This window comes from Nasonia vitripennis, chromosome 2 (genome assembly GCF_009193385.2).
Source record: "Nasonia vitripennis strain AsymCx chromosome 2, Nvit_psr_1.1, whole genome shotgun sequence".
NCBI classification, from domain to species: domain Eukaryota; kingdom Metazoa; phylum Arthropoda; class Insecta; order Hymenoptera; family Pteromalidae; genus Nasonia; species Nasonia vitripennis.
In genome coordinates, this window is record NC_045758.1 from 1,240,711 (window position 1) to 1,255,934 (window position 15,224).

General features: G+C 50.4%; 1 protein-coding gene across 2 annotated transcripts in view; it reads left to right on the top strand.

The window, feature by feature from the left end:
- LOC100121013 (plasma membrane calcium-transporting ATPase 1) overlaps positions 1–15,224 on the top strand; it is a 92,970-nt gene that overhangs the window by 2,102 nt on the left and 75,644 nt on the right. Inside the window, exon 1 of one of the 2 annotated variants that reach the window (XM_032597421.1) lies at positions 11,907–11,987. The exons of the other annotated variant lie outside the window; for it this stretch is intronic. The gene's annotated coding sequence lies outside the window, so the exon portion shown is untranslated. Of the gene's footprint in view, positions 1–11,906; positions 11,988–15,224 lie in introns of those variants that run through there. 2 annotated transcript variants of the gene reach the window in all.

Consider the following 15,224-nt stretch of genomic DNA (forward strand, 5'->3'; position numbering starts at 1 on the left):
ACGAGGCGCGCACTCTGCACTCAGCCTAATCCTGCTGCAGCGCGAATTTCATAAGAGCTCTCTCTCTCTCTCTCTCTCTCTCTATTTTTACCTCGAAAAGTTAAGTTTGCAAATTAGAATATGCCGCGAGCGACGGATTGCGAAAATGCCTAAAGGAGCCGATGCTTATGATGTGTAGCGGCCTCTCGCGCTCTCGTGTCCAATAACATGAATCGGCGCGCGAGCTTGCACCTCCGGGGCTTCGCACGCTCGTTTTTTTTTTTTCCTCCTCCTTTTTTTACGAGCGCGATCGATGCCCGGCCGCGTGTAAACTCGCTTTTCGCCTTCCACTGTGTAACTAACTACTTTTTCCCGATATAGAACGATGCCCCGCTCTCTGTTGTTCGTCCCACTTCGCGTCTTCGCGTCTTTGTTTTGACTTGCTGTTTTTCCGGACTCTTCGCCTCGCCCTGATGTGTGTGTGCGTGTGTGCCGATACACCAGATGTTCGACTCTCTATCTCGGGGGATGATTTACTTTTATGAAAAAGACTCGAAATTTAATAAAAAAAAGGAAGAAGGGAAGAGGACGGTAATAAACATTCCTCTGGGAAAAATCGCCGAAAAAATGTAATAAACGCTTCCTCGGCGTGCCAGCGAGCGAGAGAGCAGTGCTCCAAAGTGATAGCAGCGTCAGTCAGCCTAAGGAGAAAGAGAGTCGGCTGTGTGTGTGTGTGTGTATAATCGAAATCGTATTCGGAAAGGGGAGAATCGCGGGCGCTGCCAACGAACAGCAGCTACGAGCAGCCGCCTCTACAAAAATAGTTCACCGTGACCGTTCGTCGCCGGTCGATTTCACGAGGAATTATTAAGCAGAGCGGACACATGCGCAGCACTGCTGCACCGTGTGTTTCTCTCTCTCTCTCTCTCTCTCTCTCTTACTCTGCTGCAGCTCGCGCGGCTCGTGACCCGAGCTTTTACGAGTGCACGTATACGTGTAGACACGAGAGAGAGAGAGAGAGAGAGAGAGAAAGCAGCTTTTTAGTTGTGCAGCCATGAAGTTTAGATAAATCTTTGAGCGGAATCTCGGACGTGAAATAAATTTGTAAAAAAAAAAGCTCGCGAGTCCTCGTCTGATGTTGCCGGCGGGAAGCAGTAAAGCGGGTATTTTTATTGCAGCTGCAGTAAACGTGCGATATACAGCTACTGCGGACAACAAACAACGGAGGAATTCGCAATAGACTAATTCGCCGAACAAACTGCGCGAGCCAGAGTAAAAAATATCGCGCTCTGGGGAGCGCTTCGTTCGGGATTCACTTTGAAAAAAGCTTGGTCGCGAGATTTCATTGTCGCAGCCTCGAAATAAGTACGCTGTTGTGCTCTGTATAGGTGGGTTTTTGGGTCCGCTTAGGCCACGCAAAAAGCCACAGCCTCATCGGCGTCTGCGCGCGGACACACGCGCGTGACGTAACCCGTCGCGCGGCGCTTATGTGCCGCGAGAGCTTTCCCGCAAGCTCTCTCCCTCTCGAAATCGAGTCTAGATCTCCGCTGCTGCTGCTGCTGCTGCTGCTGCTGTGCGTGTGCGAGAGGGGGAAGGATTTAGTGCAGATATTCTTGGCCCCGAGCCGCCCATGTAGGACACACACTAGAAGCCGCAGCGGCATCGTCTTCGCTGCCGACGAGTCTAACGCGTTTCTCCGCGCTCGAATTTTCAATAGCTACATGCTCGTTTATAATAATCCCTTAACCGTCGCCACCCACGCATTGTCCCAGACATAAAGGCCCTTGCGACGAGGGAGAGAGAGAGAGTTTGTTGACCGATCGATTGATCGACAAGTTCGTTAAGAAAGGAAAAAAGGAAGCGTAGCAGGGGGAGAGCCTCGCTGGCATTGATTTACGAGGAAAACTCGTGATCGCGTGTGTGGCTCGTTTTCCTTTCGAGGGCGTAAATCTCTCGGCCCGACGACGACAAGGAGACGACTACGCCGGGAGATTCCGCACTTTTCGCCGAAATCTATACGCGAAAAAAAATAGTTCCAACAATCTTACCCGCGAATTATTATATCCTAATGCGAGTACAGCTTCGCCAGGAATAAATTTCCCGAGCGCGCAAGACGAAGAGCAGACTGTTATACAGCGTCGTGATTTAGAGAAGCGGGAGGAGAGAGAGAGAGAGAGAGAGAGAGAGTTATGGCGTCGAGAGACACAGTGAGAGATGCAAAAAGCCGCGCAACGTATCGCGGCTGCGGCTCGTAAATATCGCAGTCGATGCGGCGCGTCCTTGTTCCTCTCCTGCCGCTCGCGAGATAATCGATGTCGGAAATCTGGGAAAACCCGCCGCGCGGGAATACACACATCAGCCGCGGGTTAATCAAGACAACAAACTGTGCGCCGTCCCTCTCTCTCTCTCTCCGAGTATAATTCTCTCGGCGGCGGCGGACGGATAAAAATGTAAAGGCGACTTATCTCCGTTGAATAATGCAGCCGCGAGAGAATGAGCCGGAAAGCTCGCAAAAAGCTCGAAATTTATAGAGCCGAGAGAGAGAGAGAGAGAGAGAGAGCCACACCTGCAGCTTTTTCTTCCTCGCTCTTTATCCGCGAGAGGGAGAGAGGCGTGGAGGTGTCCGCGGCGCTATATATCGACTTGTACTCCCGTAGGAAATGACTCGCGTCGATTTCCTCGCTCGCGAGAGAGCACACACGCGAGCCAGATGATATCCGCCTGTGTAGGCGCGCCCGTGTCGGTGTTAAAAATAAATTAACGTGCTCTATCGGACTATCGCGAGCGAGCCGGCTGTAATTCGATGAATCGACGCTGCTGGATTTTTATTTCCTCGTATTTTTTATACTGCGCTTGATTCTCCCAAGCCGAGTCGTGTCAACGACGCGCGAAGCTTTCAATAAGATGCGCTGGGGAACGGCCGAACGTTTTTTCAACCGAGATAGAGAGATAGAGGGTAAATAAGGGTAAAAAATGGAAATTTATGAAAATGTTTTCCCGGGGTTAATCTGATTTTAACATTCCAGAACTTTGTTTACATCCTCGCGCTGGCTTTTGTTGCCCTTTGTCGAGCCGAGTTTTCATTCATTCTTTTGTCCTCGAGAGAGAGAGAGAGAAAGGCTACTCCCTCGGAATCGCGAAAAGCCTCGCAACTTCAATGCACATGCCGGCCCGTTACAATTTAATTTACCAAAGTTTGAGTGACTTGATTCTAATTGAAAGAGAACAAAAAAAAATATATATACACATCTCTCGAGAGCTGAGTCATCGAGAAAAAGTGTCCCCGGGCTGTGTAGCTATCGCCTGAGAATTCAAGACGAACAATTACGTAGCGGTCCGCGCCGCGGGGGATTCAATTAGGAATTAGAGCTAATTGAAAAAAGGTGCGCTAAACAGTTCGTGCCCCGAGTTTCGAGAGCGAAGGATCGCGTTATTTATCAAAAGTCATATCGGCGGTATACTAATTGGATGAATTGCCCTAATGAACCGGTGCGAGAGCACAACGAAACGCGCGTCGCCTCGCGAGATTAATCGCGTCTGTTTACATCGGACAATGAGAACCGCAGCTCTGCCGTGTGCGAGTTAATAACCAATATCGCGCGGCGCTGATTGTTTAATTCGCGCGGCCTCTTTTTCCTCGCGCGAAAAATAGACGCGTACGCTGCACACGTTCACTCGACCTTACATATATACACTATGACGTTTGTACCCGTTGAATTATGTAGAAACAGCGAGAATAATGAAAGAAAGGCTTACATCGAACGCAAAGCGTATAAGGTTGCCATCGATTTCGCGTTACGAGAGCTTTTAATTAGATCCCTTTGCACGCACTTGCGGTCGTCTTTTTTGCCCTCTCTCTCTCTCTCTCTCTCCCCGTTCTTCTTTCCGCCCTCTCGCGTATAAATCCTGCTCCGCTTAGCATTTTAATTAAGACTGGAAAAATATGTATGTAAGGAATTAAGCTCTCGAAATTGTCGTCGTAATGTTATTATTTCGCTGGCTTTGGCCGCCGGAGTTTCACACACACACACGCGCGCGCGCGCGCGCGCGAGCGGGAATTTCATTTGCCTAGCTCCCTCTAATTATGGGTGTTCATCGGTTATCGAAAACGAGAAAAAACGCTCTCGGTTTCATTAATTCTCCCCCCCCCCCCCCCACACGGTCGGTCCGTGAAGTCTCTTATCTCGAAGACGTACCCCGTTGTCATATCTCCCGCGCGATATTGTATTGCTCGGCCAGATTTAGCGAACGCGTTGAATACATCGCGTTAAATTAAAAATATAGTGCCGCTATAATGCCGCGCGAGAGAGCGCCTATTATTTGTATTTGAAACGCGCCGTGTACTCGCGCGCTGCATTAACGATTTCCTTACACACTCCGCGGCTCGTTTGCAGAACGCGCGCCTATAGCCGTGTATATAACGTGTATAACGTGTGCATGTAACTATGCGGACTTTATCTTGATTGCTTATTGTTGCCGCTCTGTTTGTTTTCGGATCGACCGAGGCGCGTTATTCTCGCGTATGCAAAACGCCGCCCGTTACACTTTTACCAACGATTACACGGCACACACACACATATATATATATATATATGTGTGTGTATGTTGTATATAGCGAAGCCTACGCATCAACGTGATTCGAATCGACGACGAAAAACGTCCGCGTTTTAAGGTTCTCGAGGCTCTTTAAAGCGAGCTCGATTCGTTTTATGCGAAAGTGCAGGACTCGCAATAAAACGTCGCAGCCCGGCGCGGAATATCGTTCTGCTCGCGCGAGCGACACGCAATATTGAGCTTTACGATCGATAACTTAAATATAAATTGCGCGCCGCTACGGCGAGTTACGGGGACAATGCCGGGATTAACGAGAGGATCCTCTCCCCCCTCTGCGTATAGGTGTGCACGTCGTCTATCGGACGCGCGCAGGACCGGCCGTAATTGATTTCACGAGAGTCGTCTCGTTTACGTCAGATATGAGACGAGAGTGTATTTACGGAGAAGAAACGAGCGAAGAAAGAGATAATGACCGAATCGCCGAGTGAAGCGAGAAAACGCGATCGTATACATTTGAGATAGATTTTTGAAATTCCTCGTCCGATAAAGAAAAAGCTCGTATATAGGCGTCATGCGGCGGCGGCGGCGGCGGCGGCATAATAGTCTCTCGTCAGCAGCGCGACGGCGGCGATGAATCATAGGCCGCTCATTAACAATGTATCGCATTAGTCTAGATCGCCTGATAAATATTTATGCGGAATTATCACAAGCAATCGCATGCAAATATTGATTCCGAAAATTGCCCGCACGTATAGTATACGCGCAGTGGGCATATACAGCGCCGCCGCCGCCGACCTCATCCTTTCCCGAATGTACAATTTGACGCGACGGCTCGAGCAATTTGCCGAGATTCAATTTCTCCGGGCTTTTTTCACCGAGTCTCGCTATACACTTTGCCGTCATCGCCCGAAGGCTCTGGCGTGGAATGAAAGAAAGCGATTGAAAGCTCTCTCTCTCTCTCGCCTTTTGTATTTATAGATTCTCTTATTTTTTTTAATACGCGCACGGCGGTGGTATAAATAGACGATTACAATGCACAACAACGCCGGGCGTCGATCGCGCGGTTATCGAGGGTCGAGAGAGGAAGAGAGAACTAAAAGTAACATCGAGAGTCGAGAGTGCGAAAGCGAGTGAGAGAGAGAGAGTTGCAGTGCCGCGTTTCATATTACAAAAACATCATCTGCCCGATGCACAAATACACAGTTAGCCAGAACTGACAAAATGATGATGATAAAGTCCGCGACGAGTAACCGCCGAAATTCTTCAAACATCCGATCCGATGTAGTAAAACTCGTCGTCGCGTCGTCGCGTGCATTAGACAATATTTTTAGAAGCTCGTTCTTTTTTTCTGCTACAAAAGTAGCGTATACTCGTTGATCGAGTGCTTTGAAAATAAATTCCCGAAGAAAAGCAAATATTTTCTCGCGAAATTCTCACAAACCCTCTCGCTCGCTCGCTTGCGCGACACTAAAACCGAGGCCGAAATAAGAGTCCGTATTTCTAGACAGCCGCGCGGCGGACCACTTGCGTTACACTCGCTCTCGCGCTCACGTGATGATTATCTTGTGCAGCGCGGAAAATTTGCGGGCCAATATCACGCGCGCGCGCGGAGAGGAGACGGCCCATCCGATGCGATGTTATTGCATCAGCGCGCTCTCGAGGTGCGCGTATAGAAATGTTAATATATGACGTCAGGCTCTCTCTCTCTCGGTGCTATGTCCCGACACGAAGCCAGTATATTTATAATTGCCGCCGTCGCTCCGATGCGAGTATACAATTTAGAGCCTGCACGAGTGCGTGTGCGCCGACGAGTCGCGCGTCTATCGCGTGAATTACATCGAGAGAGAGAGAGAGTAGCCGAGCACGTGCTTCGGCCGATAGTCGTCTGCGCTGATGCATCGGAGAGAGGAATATTTACTCTTTTCAGACCGAGTGAGAGGCTCGCGCGCGACCTTCGACTATATAGTTGTAGTATCGCGACGAGGAATAGGCGAAAAATATTCCCGAGAGCTGCCCCTGCACCCACGCGAGAAAGGCGACTTTTGAAAAGTAGTCTTGCATCAGTCGACCGGCCGCAAAAATAGCAGCGCTACAAGTCGCGTGAAATCAAAATTCCGAAGAGTGCGCGCGCGTGAGTCTGTCGAGCCAACTCGAAAATACCCGACTCGTCGCGCCACGGTATATAAGACTGCGCTCGTTCTCGGCTGCTATGCAGCGTATGGCTGAATATACGGTTGTGTGTATACCTGCACAATCGTACGCGCTCTCTCTCTCTCTCTCTCTCTCTGCGCACTTTTCCCTGCGCGATAATACGCGCTCGCGCACATGTAGACGAGTGCCGCCGCGCGCAATGACGTCAGAGGGCCGTTACGTCACGCGCCTCGTCGTCGTCGCTCTCCTCCGCTCGATTAAATAAATAACGCCGGGGCGCCTCCTTGCTCCCCTTTTTTCTCTCTTTCTCTCTCTCTCTCTCTCACACTCCCTCCGCGTGTTCTTTGCTTTTTTGCACTGGCTGCTACAGCGGTGTCTATCTTCCGCTCGTATTTTTCTTCGGCGGTAATGCGCGCGCTTTTCAAACTCTCTCTCTCTCTCTCTCGCTCTACTCTCTAGCGAAAAAAAGACGGGGATCGCCTTTGGAAATTTATTAACCAAACAGCCGCCGGCAGCTCTCTATTCTCTCTTTTTCTTATACGCTGCACGATGTCGGCGTCGTCGAGCGCGCGTCTCTTTATGTGTGTCGTCGCCGCGACCCCCTGGCGACACTCGAGAGAGATAGAGGTTTATACGGCGATTTCCGCAGTTCGTAATTCCCGGGTATATACGCTCTCTCTCTCTCTCTCTTTTTTTGTGGCTCGCTTCCCGAACACGAGAGATTCGACGCGTATTTATGTTGATCTCGGAGGGGATAAGGACGACTTTGGGAAATGGAATAATATCGTTCCTTGTTACGGAGACAAAAGTTATGGAAATCAATATGTTTGCACTCGCCTATAGAGGAGAGATATTTTGAAAATCCAGAAGGAAACGACTGATTTCGCACTCGTCACATAATCGCGCGGCGCGTGCGGGGGAGGCCTCTTCTTCTTATTTTATTCGCTCCTACGTACGCGCGGCAGAGAGACATCGCGGAACCGAGAGCGATGAGCGTCAAGGCTCGCGAGGTCAGTCGCTTCGCAGCTCGACGACGAAGGCCGCAGTCGTCGCACGTTGCTCGCATAAGTTTAGCCGCGAAGAATCGTGTGCCAGGAAAAAGAAAAAAACATCGCCGCGAGCGTATACAGCGCGCGTCTGACCGTACTCGGTCAGTTTCTACTGGAAGCTACCACTCTCTCTCTCTCTCTATACGCCTGCGCGGAATAATACGGAGTTGAACAATTTTCGGCCCGCTCGCTGTAAAATCGCTGTTCCTCCGAATTAGCCTCGGTTTTCCGCGCGAAGCTGATTACAAAAGTTTACTAGACTAGTGGATTAAAAGCTCCCGCGCGCGCGCTTTTTGGCAAGCCTTGTTTCCGCGCTCGCAGCTCGGACTTTTTCCTCGGAGAAACTCGATAAAACATAGACGCTCGTCGCGCTAATCAAGCCTCGCCGATGACTGCTGCAGGACATCGGCTTTTTACGTGCGGCGAAATCGAGAGCTTTAATCAAGCGGTTAATTGCCCGTGTAAAATGCTCGAGTAGGAGAAATTAAGCGCTCGTGCCTCTCCCGGTAACAAAGCTCGCGATTAATCGACGAAAGTTCGGAGTGGGAATTCTCCGAATGAAGGATTTTTTCGGTCTGGAAAATTACGTACGTCAACTCGTCGCTGCTTGGCCCTCGCGTGCGATCGGCCGCGTTAATTAAGCAGTTAATTAGTCGAGTTAATTGTAGCCACTGGCAGCGGCTCGACTTGTGTACAGTATGCCACTGCTAGTCGGCTCTCTCTCTCTCGCTCACTCACACACTCCGCGCGAGGGCGCTTCCCTCCCTATATATTGATTAAAGGCGGAGGCGGCGGCGGCGGCGGCGGCGGCGCTGGCGCTCGTGCGCGGATTTTTTCGTTGTTTGAACAATCCGAGAGCGGCGGCGGCGGCGGCGGCGGCGGCGGCGTTCGAGGAAACTCGCGGCCGCCGCTCGCGCGCGAACCTCTGACCTACATTCGTTTTAACTCGGACGGAAGATTTCATCGATCGACGCCGCAGCCGCCTCGCTCTTGAGTCTTGACATTCGACGCCATTAGATCCCTCTCTTTCGGCGCAGCTCCCTCTCGGAATTTTACCGACGGGGGAGGCTGTGCGCGCGGAAGATCGATCGATTCCTGCGTAACGCTCGCTTCGAGTTAATTGGGATAGGGATTTTCCTCGTCGGCGCAGTGATCGCGCGTCGACACGAGTCGCGATTCCGAGCTCTTAATCGGAGAGCTTTTTGTCTCCGGGCTATCGAGTGGAAAGGGAAAAAATTAGCTCACTAGTGCGCGCTCGTCTCCTCTGCCTCTTAACCGCTCGCGGAAATTAAACGTCCTTTTGGGTGACGTTTCTCTCTCGGCAGCTCTTTCAGAATTTCAAAGCGCCGCTCGCTTCGTTAGCCCGGCTCTCTCTCTCTCTCTCTCTCAACAACGATTTTCCTAATTTCGCCCGTATCGGGAAAGAAAGCACGACGAGCATAACCAGCCGGCGATAAATCAAAGAGTCACACACGCACACACACACACACCTCGTGTCCGCTGATATAGGCGCTCCCACGTAGAGAGTCGCGGGGATAGGTGTCGGCGCTGCAGCCACTCCCAGGCGCGCGCATACTTGCATCCGACACGCGAGTCGACGGCGCGAGCGACTGGAGAGAGATATTAGAGAATTCGCGGAAACGCCGAGTGAGTAGCCGCTGCGAGTCTCGCAAGAGTCTCGTAAGAGCGAGGTTAACCAGTTCGACCGTTTAATTTCTGCTCGAATCGCGCGTGCGGTGCGTTTTTCATTTTCCGAAGCAAGCGAAAATATCGGAGGATTCCGGAGAGCGCGTAATTATTTACTCTGCCGGCGAGCTCGCGGGGGAACTGTTTATTGAAAAGTTCGCAAAGACAACAGAGCGGCCGATTCTTCCCCTATATGAGAGATGTATAAAGGAAAGCATAGCTTCCCTATGCGATAGTAAATCGAACGGCCTCGGCATGCAGAAATCAATTAATCAAACTCGTGCGCGCATTGCGCAGCCATGACTCTCTCGATTCTTCGCGGTTCTACGGAAAGTCCTGCGTTGTGCGGAGCTCGTAAAAATAAAAATGACGCGGTCATGCTTATTAATCAGCCGAGCGCGCAACATTGCAGTCTTGGACATTGCAGCGCGCTATAGCCAGCTCTCGAATTCGTATCGAATACGCCTATGCATTCATTATGCAATAACGTATTGCGCACAGAGCGCAACGATGCCTCAAGGCTGTGAATTAAATCGCCAGTTTTTTCATCCGCGACGTAGCTCAATGTAGAGCGAAGTGTGCGACGATCCCGAAGTTACAGCGAGCGCATATACGGCTCGAAAGTCCCATCGGAACTTGGCGACGATACGATATTCTTCTTAATGGAAATAACTAAACTCGTTAAAACGTCGGTTGATCATACGCCAAGGTAGCTCGAATCGAAGAAAGCGAATTAAATGAGAAGCTCTTCTAATTTCTCGGCGACTGTTTTTTCCGCTCGCGGAAAGATCGCCGCGATAATCGGCGCAGGAGAGAGGGAGGGAGATGTGAGTTGTCTTGAGTTTCTCTGCTCTGTTTGAAGACGTGGCTGCTGCTGCTGCTGCTTCCGGCTATTTTCGTCTCGCTCTGATGCTTTTCTTTTTTTACGAGAGTTTCTCTCGCGTCCGATGTTGCGGTGGCTTCTTATAGCTCATCTCGGCGAACGAACCTCTTCAACTCATCCGCCTGTTTCTCTGCTCTGTTCTCCGCCGCCGCTGCTGCTGCTATACATTCGAGGAAATTAATACACGCGCACGAATTTAACGAGGCTCGCGTATAAGCTCGCTCGCTATTGCCATTCTCGGAGATCGATTGTAGTCGTACACGTAAACGCTGCAGGCATATACACGTGTCGGAACAAACAGGAAACGCAGGGTAATTAAACATAAAGATGCGCGCTCGAATAATAGTGCAATAAAAAGAGTAGCGCTTTATCGCGAGGCTATCGGTCGTGAGCGCGATAATTTTTCGTTCGACTGCGAAGAAGCTGCTATATAGACAGGCAGCGGCGGCGGTGAGATCGACGTTGATGGAAGGGGCTCGAATTACACACGCGAAAGCTGCTGCCCTCTAATGGCTCTCGGGCTTTTGTTTTCGGAGAAGATTTCTGATTTGGCTCCAGCCTGCGCCGTATTATAGAGAGAGAGCCTGAAAGAGAAACTTTGGCTGTACATAAAGAGAGAGAGAGAGAGAGAGAGAGAGAGAGCTGGGGGATTGAAACTTCTTTGTAAAGTTCGATTTGGCGAGAGAAAAAAGAGCGCCGACACATACGGCTTTCCAATTTCTGCGCCCTGGCTTCCACTGCAGCTATATCGATTTTCGCGCAATCTACGACTGGTCCTGCGCGCGTAAAAAAAGAACGCACTCGGCTCCGAATCGTTAAACGCCTTCCTATTTTCATTATCATAAAACGTCGAGCGCTCTCTCTCTCTCTCTCTCTCTCTCTCTCTCTCTCTTTCTTGCGAAACGGGTCTCGCGATCCGAAAGTTTTAAAATATTTTAACGTGTTCCGTTACGAGCCGCCGCGACAATCGAGCGCTGCCGGGGCGTTTTGAAAATAGCCGGGAAATGATTTTCTAAATTAAAGCGCGCGCAACGCGACGTCGCGTATATCCAATATCGTTGTATGCGCGCCACTCTCGATGTTAACATTCGCGCCAGACGCGACGAATTAGCCGTTAATGGGACGCGAAACGCCCGCGATGGTATATAATCGTTCTTTTATTAGCAATATCTACGCCGAGTCGGGAAAAAGCGACCTCGGGGAGGACAAAAAATTGGAGCAGCTGTATATATAGCCTGTGCTGCGCGACGAGGAAGAGCCCTGAATTTCTAAGCTGTTTAATTCTCGGATAGAAGTAACCGCGTTTACAGGATGCTCGTTAAAGGCCGAAAAGCCTATACACGCAGCGCACGCGCGTCAATCTCCAGCGTCTTGCTCGTAAATCACCGAAAAAAAGTCTCGGAAAACGTGTAACGCCGGCTCTCGCTTCCTTATCTCTTGACGCACGCGGCCTTCCCTCGCTCGCGCGCTCGCGCGCGCCTCTATAAGCCTTTTTAATTTACGAATTTACGCAGGCACGCGTCAGTGTCGCTCTTATTATTTTACCTCCTCTCCATCGCGCGCACGTGCAGCCGCCGCAGCCGAGAGCGAATTCGAGGTGTAGTCGCGCGATCGTCGTGTCGCTCGTGTGTTGTTGCTCCTGTGGGCGATTCGTTTTAATCCACCGGCTGCCAGGCGGAATTTCGGTGAGTCTCTTGCGAGTATATTTCTATCCGGTTCAAGCGCTTATGCACTGCTATGGAGCATCGATCGCGAGTTTATACGTGCCCGGAAGGACATAACGAAGAGGCAGCCGCCCACGCGCTCGAGAATCCGCTTCCTCCGAAAGGCTCGCGTCATAAAAGCGGACGATAATGCGGCCGAGCGAGTACGTCGTATATAGGTATATACGTACACACATCAGGGATAAAAAAATGGTCGGCCCTGCAGTAATTAAAAAGCCGAATGAAAAGCTCCGCGTGTATAGAGAGAGAGAGAGAGGTGGTGTAGTAGTAGTAGTAGTAGTAGTAGTAGTAGTAGTAGTAGTGGGTGTCAGCAGGCTCAAGCGTCGGCTGATTCGCTCAGCGACGTAAAAATAACGGTTAAAAATAAACCGGGCCGCGGCCAAATCGATGCGCGATGGATATTCTGCTTTTTCTCTCGCAAGCTCCGCCGCGATCTTCTCGTCGGCGAGGGAGAAAGACACGTGAATCGGATTCACGGGATTTTTTATTTGTTTGAGTAGGGCCGATCGCGTCCGCTCGTAAATTAGAGCAGAGAGTCACTCTAAATGTATGGACTCTTCTGATAAGTTAGTTATGGAGCAGCGTTAAAATGCACTCTTTTTTTTCGATCAAAGCGAAAGCGAATTTTTTGGCAGCGCATAGCCGCCACCAGAATAGAAGCTAGAGCTTTCGAAATTTCATCGACCTCGAATTCGCTTTGGAAGATCGTAAAAAAAAAAAAATTCATTACCAGCAGTAGCAGTATTCCCGCGGCCGACAATTATATTTCTGAAAGGTATCCAACGGAGCTATCTATACACTATATATCCCTCGTTCGTTAGCTCATCGCGCAAAGATAATAACTTGCCCGACCGACGTCGACGAGAGAGGAGAGTTGGCTCGTTCGCTCGCGACGGCCGCGATAAAACCGACGACTTACTCAAAACGTCGGACGGAAAAATTTAAAAGCCCGGCGAGCTGTATTCTTCTACGTCATTCCTGTGTCTCTTACAAAGCACATCACAGAGAAACGCAGCTAAAAGCCGCGATTGCCACAGTCTCCGGTTGAAAGTCAAAGTTCGGCGGCGGTTTAAATTTAGACGCAGCTTTGCACAATCGAAAGCTCGAGCTGCTCCGTCTGCGGAAAGTCTGAGAGTTTTTTTTCGGAGATTGACTACACGTAGGTATACATGCGCCGAGCACGTGGCGGAAGATTACCGCGAAAGAGAGAGAGAGAGAGACTTGTAAGACGCCCGAGGCGGCCTCGCGATTTTTGCTCGATGAGGGTATCGCTCGATTTGGACCGGAGTCTGCCCCCGGGGGTATATGCGCAAGCTCGATCGTGTTTTAAGAGTTTCGAAAGGGGGGAATCATTGAATAAGCCCGCCTCCCTCCCTCTCGTTGTATTTTCGGAGTATTAATCTTCCTCGAGGCCTCTATTATGATCGTTAAGTACGACGCGCTCTAATCCCGGGGCGTTAACGTTGTCGCGGGGCTATCCTTATCAATGGTAGCGGCTAGAGTCTTCGCTAAAATCCGAACGGCATATTTCCCCGCGCGCTGCAGCGCACAATTATACCGGAATCAAAAGGCTGCGGCGAAAATTTCATAGAGCCGCCGATACCTCGGGGCTAAAAATATACACCCACTACACACTCGCCGCGCGGCGCTCCGAGTGAGTTTCGGGTACGTACGAGAATTGATAGTTGTTTATAAGACTAATAGTAGTTAACTGGACAGCAGCAGCAGCAGCAGCAGCCGCCCGCGGAGTATCGGTAAACAAACAGCGGATCTGTTATTTCGGAAAATAATTTTTATACCGGCCCCCTTCTGGGGAAATATTTACCGTACACGCAGCTCGCGACGCTGAGACGGTATATATTGCGGCGTTCAAAGGAAACTGTTACATTGGATGCAATGAACTCCCGCATCAGCGGTTCCTCCGTATATCCTTCGCTTTCGCTTCGTGGAAGAGTGTTTTTAGCTATTTTTCATCCTGTTAGCTTCTTCTCTTTTCGGAAATCGCGCGCCTGAATTTTTCCTGCCGAGCTCCGACCTAGCGGAACTGCCTGCGCCGTATTCGGATACAATATCGCGCGCAAAGGCGCCGCTAGATGGCGCAGTACTCCTGGAATTTTCCCGCCCATAGACGCGGAAGAGGCGTATATTTATGTATATACAAGCGAGAGAGAAAACTCTCGAGTAGCAGCCCTCGAGTGGGCCGATGCCTGGCGTATCAGCGAAACGAAGCCGGATCCACCGCGGCGATAGAGCATGGACCCCTTCTCTTCTTTTCTTCCACCCTCGCGCACACGTAGCTCGAGTTACCGGATATCACTTAGAAGACTAAAAAACTTGTGGGAATTGAAAGAAACGTTCTTTTACGTTCTCTTATAAGTCGCGCAGGGGTTATACGCACGAAGCTGTTCTCTCAAATAGAGATTATAATCCCTCGTTTTTTTTTCCTCTTTCGTGTAACTCGATTCTCCATCTCGGCGCGCGGAAAATTGGCGGGAGGAAAAAAGCAGCGAGTCGATCCGATACACCTCGAGATCGAACCGTAAACTTACTTCCGAGCGTCAATTAGCCCACAATGGCCAATCTGCATAGCGCGCGCCAAACTTTTCCAGCCTTCTCTCTCTCTCTCTCTCTCTCTCTCTCTCCGTTTGGACTGGAGAGCGAAACTCGTCGACTGTATACTCGCAATTCCGAGCGCGATCTTTTTAATTCGGCTAAGTGCCCCGCCATCGTAATCGAGTCCGCGCGCGGCGCGTAAAACTTTTATTATCTCAATATAAGCCGATATCTAACTCGCGAAATCGTAAACAAGCTCTCTCCCGCGCGTAATTTCCGCGCGCATATGTTCGTTAAAAAAAGAAGTTAAGAGCCGAGCCGCTGCCAAGATGGTTTAAGCGCCGCGAGGACGAATTAAGACGGGCCGCTAGATGGCGGACGGAAAATATAGGCCGTCGCCCGAGTATATTGTTAAGGACTCTTAAATACAAATCATAAATACGTCCGGCGAAATTTTAATCAACTCCGCCGCGAAGAGGAACGAGATAGCGTATAGCTCCCGCGATGGCCCTTGTTCTGCATTGCAGCCATGCATATGCACGCCGAAGGAGCTGCGCTTTACGCGCTTTTGGTCTCGTTCGCAATATCGGCGGGATTTTATTAGTCGGAGAAGAGTATAGCGGCAATTCCAGCGAGATTAATTGG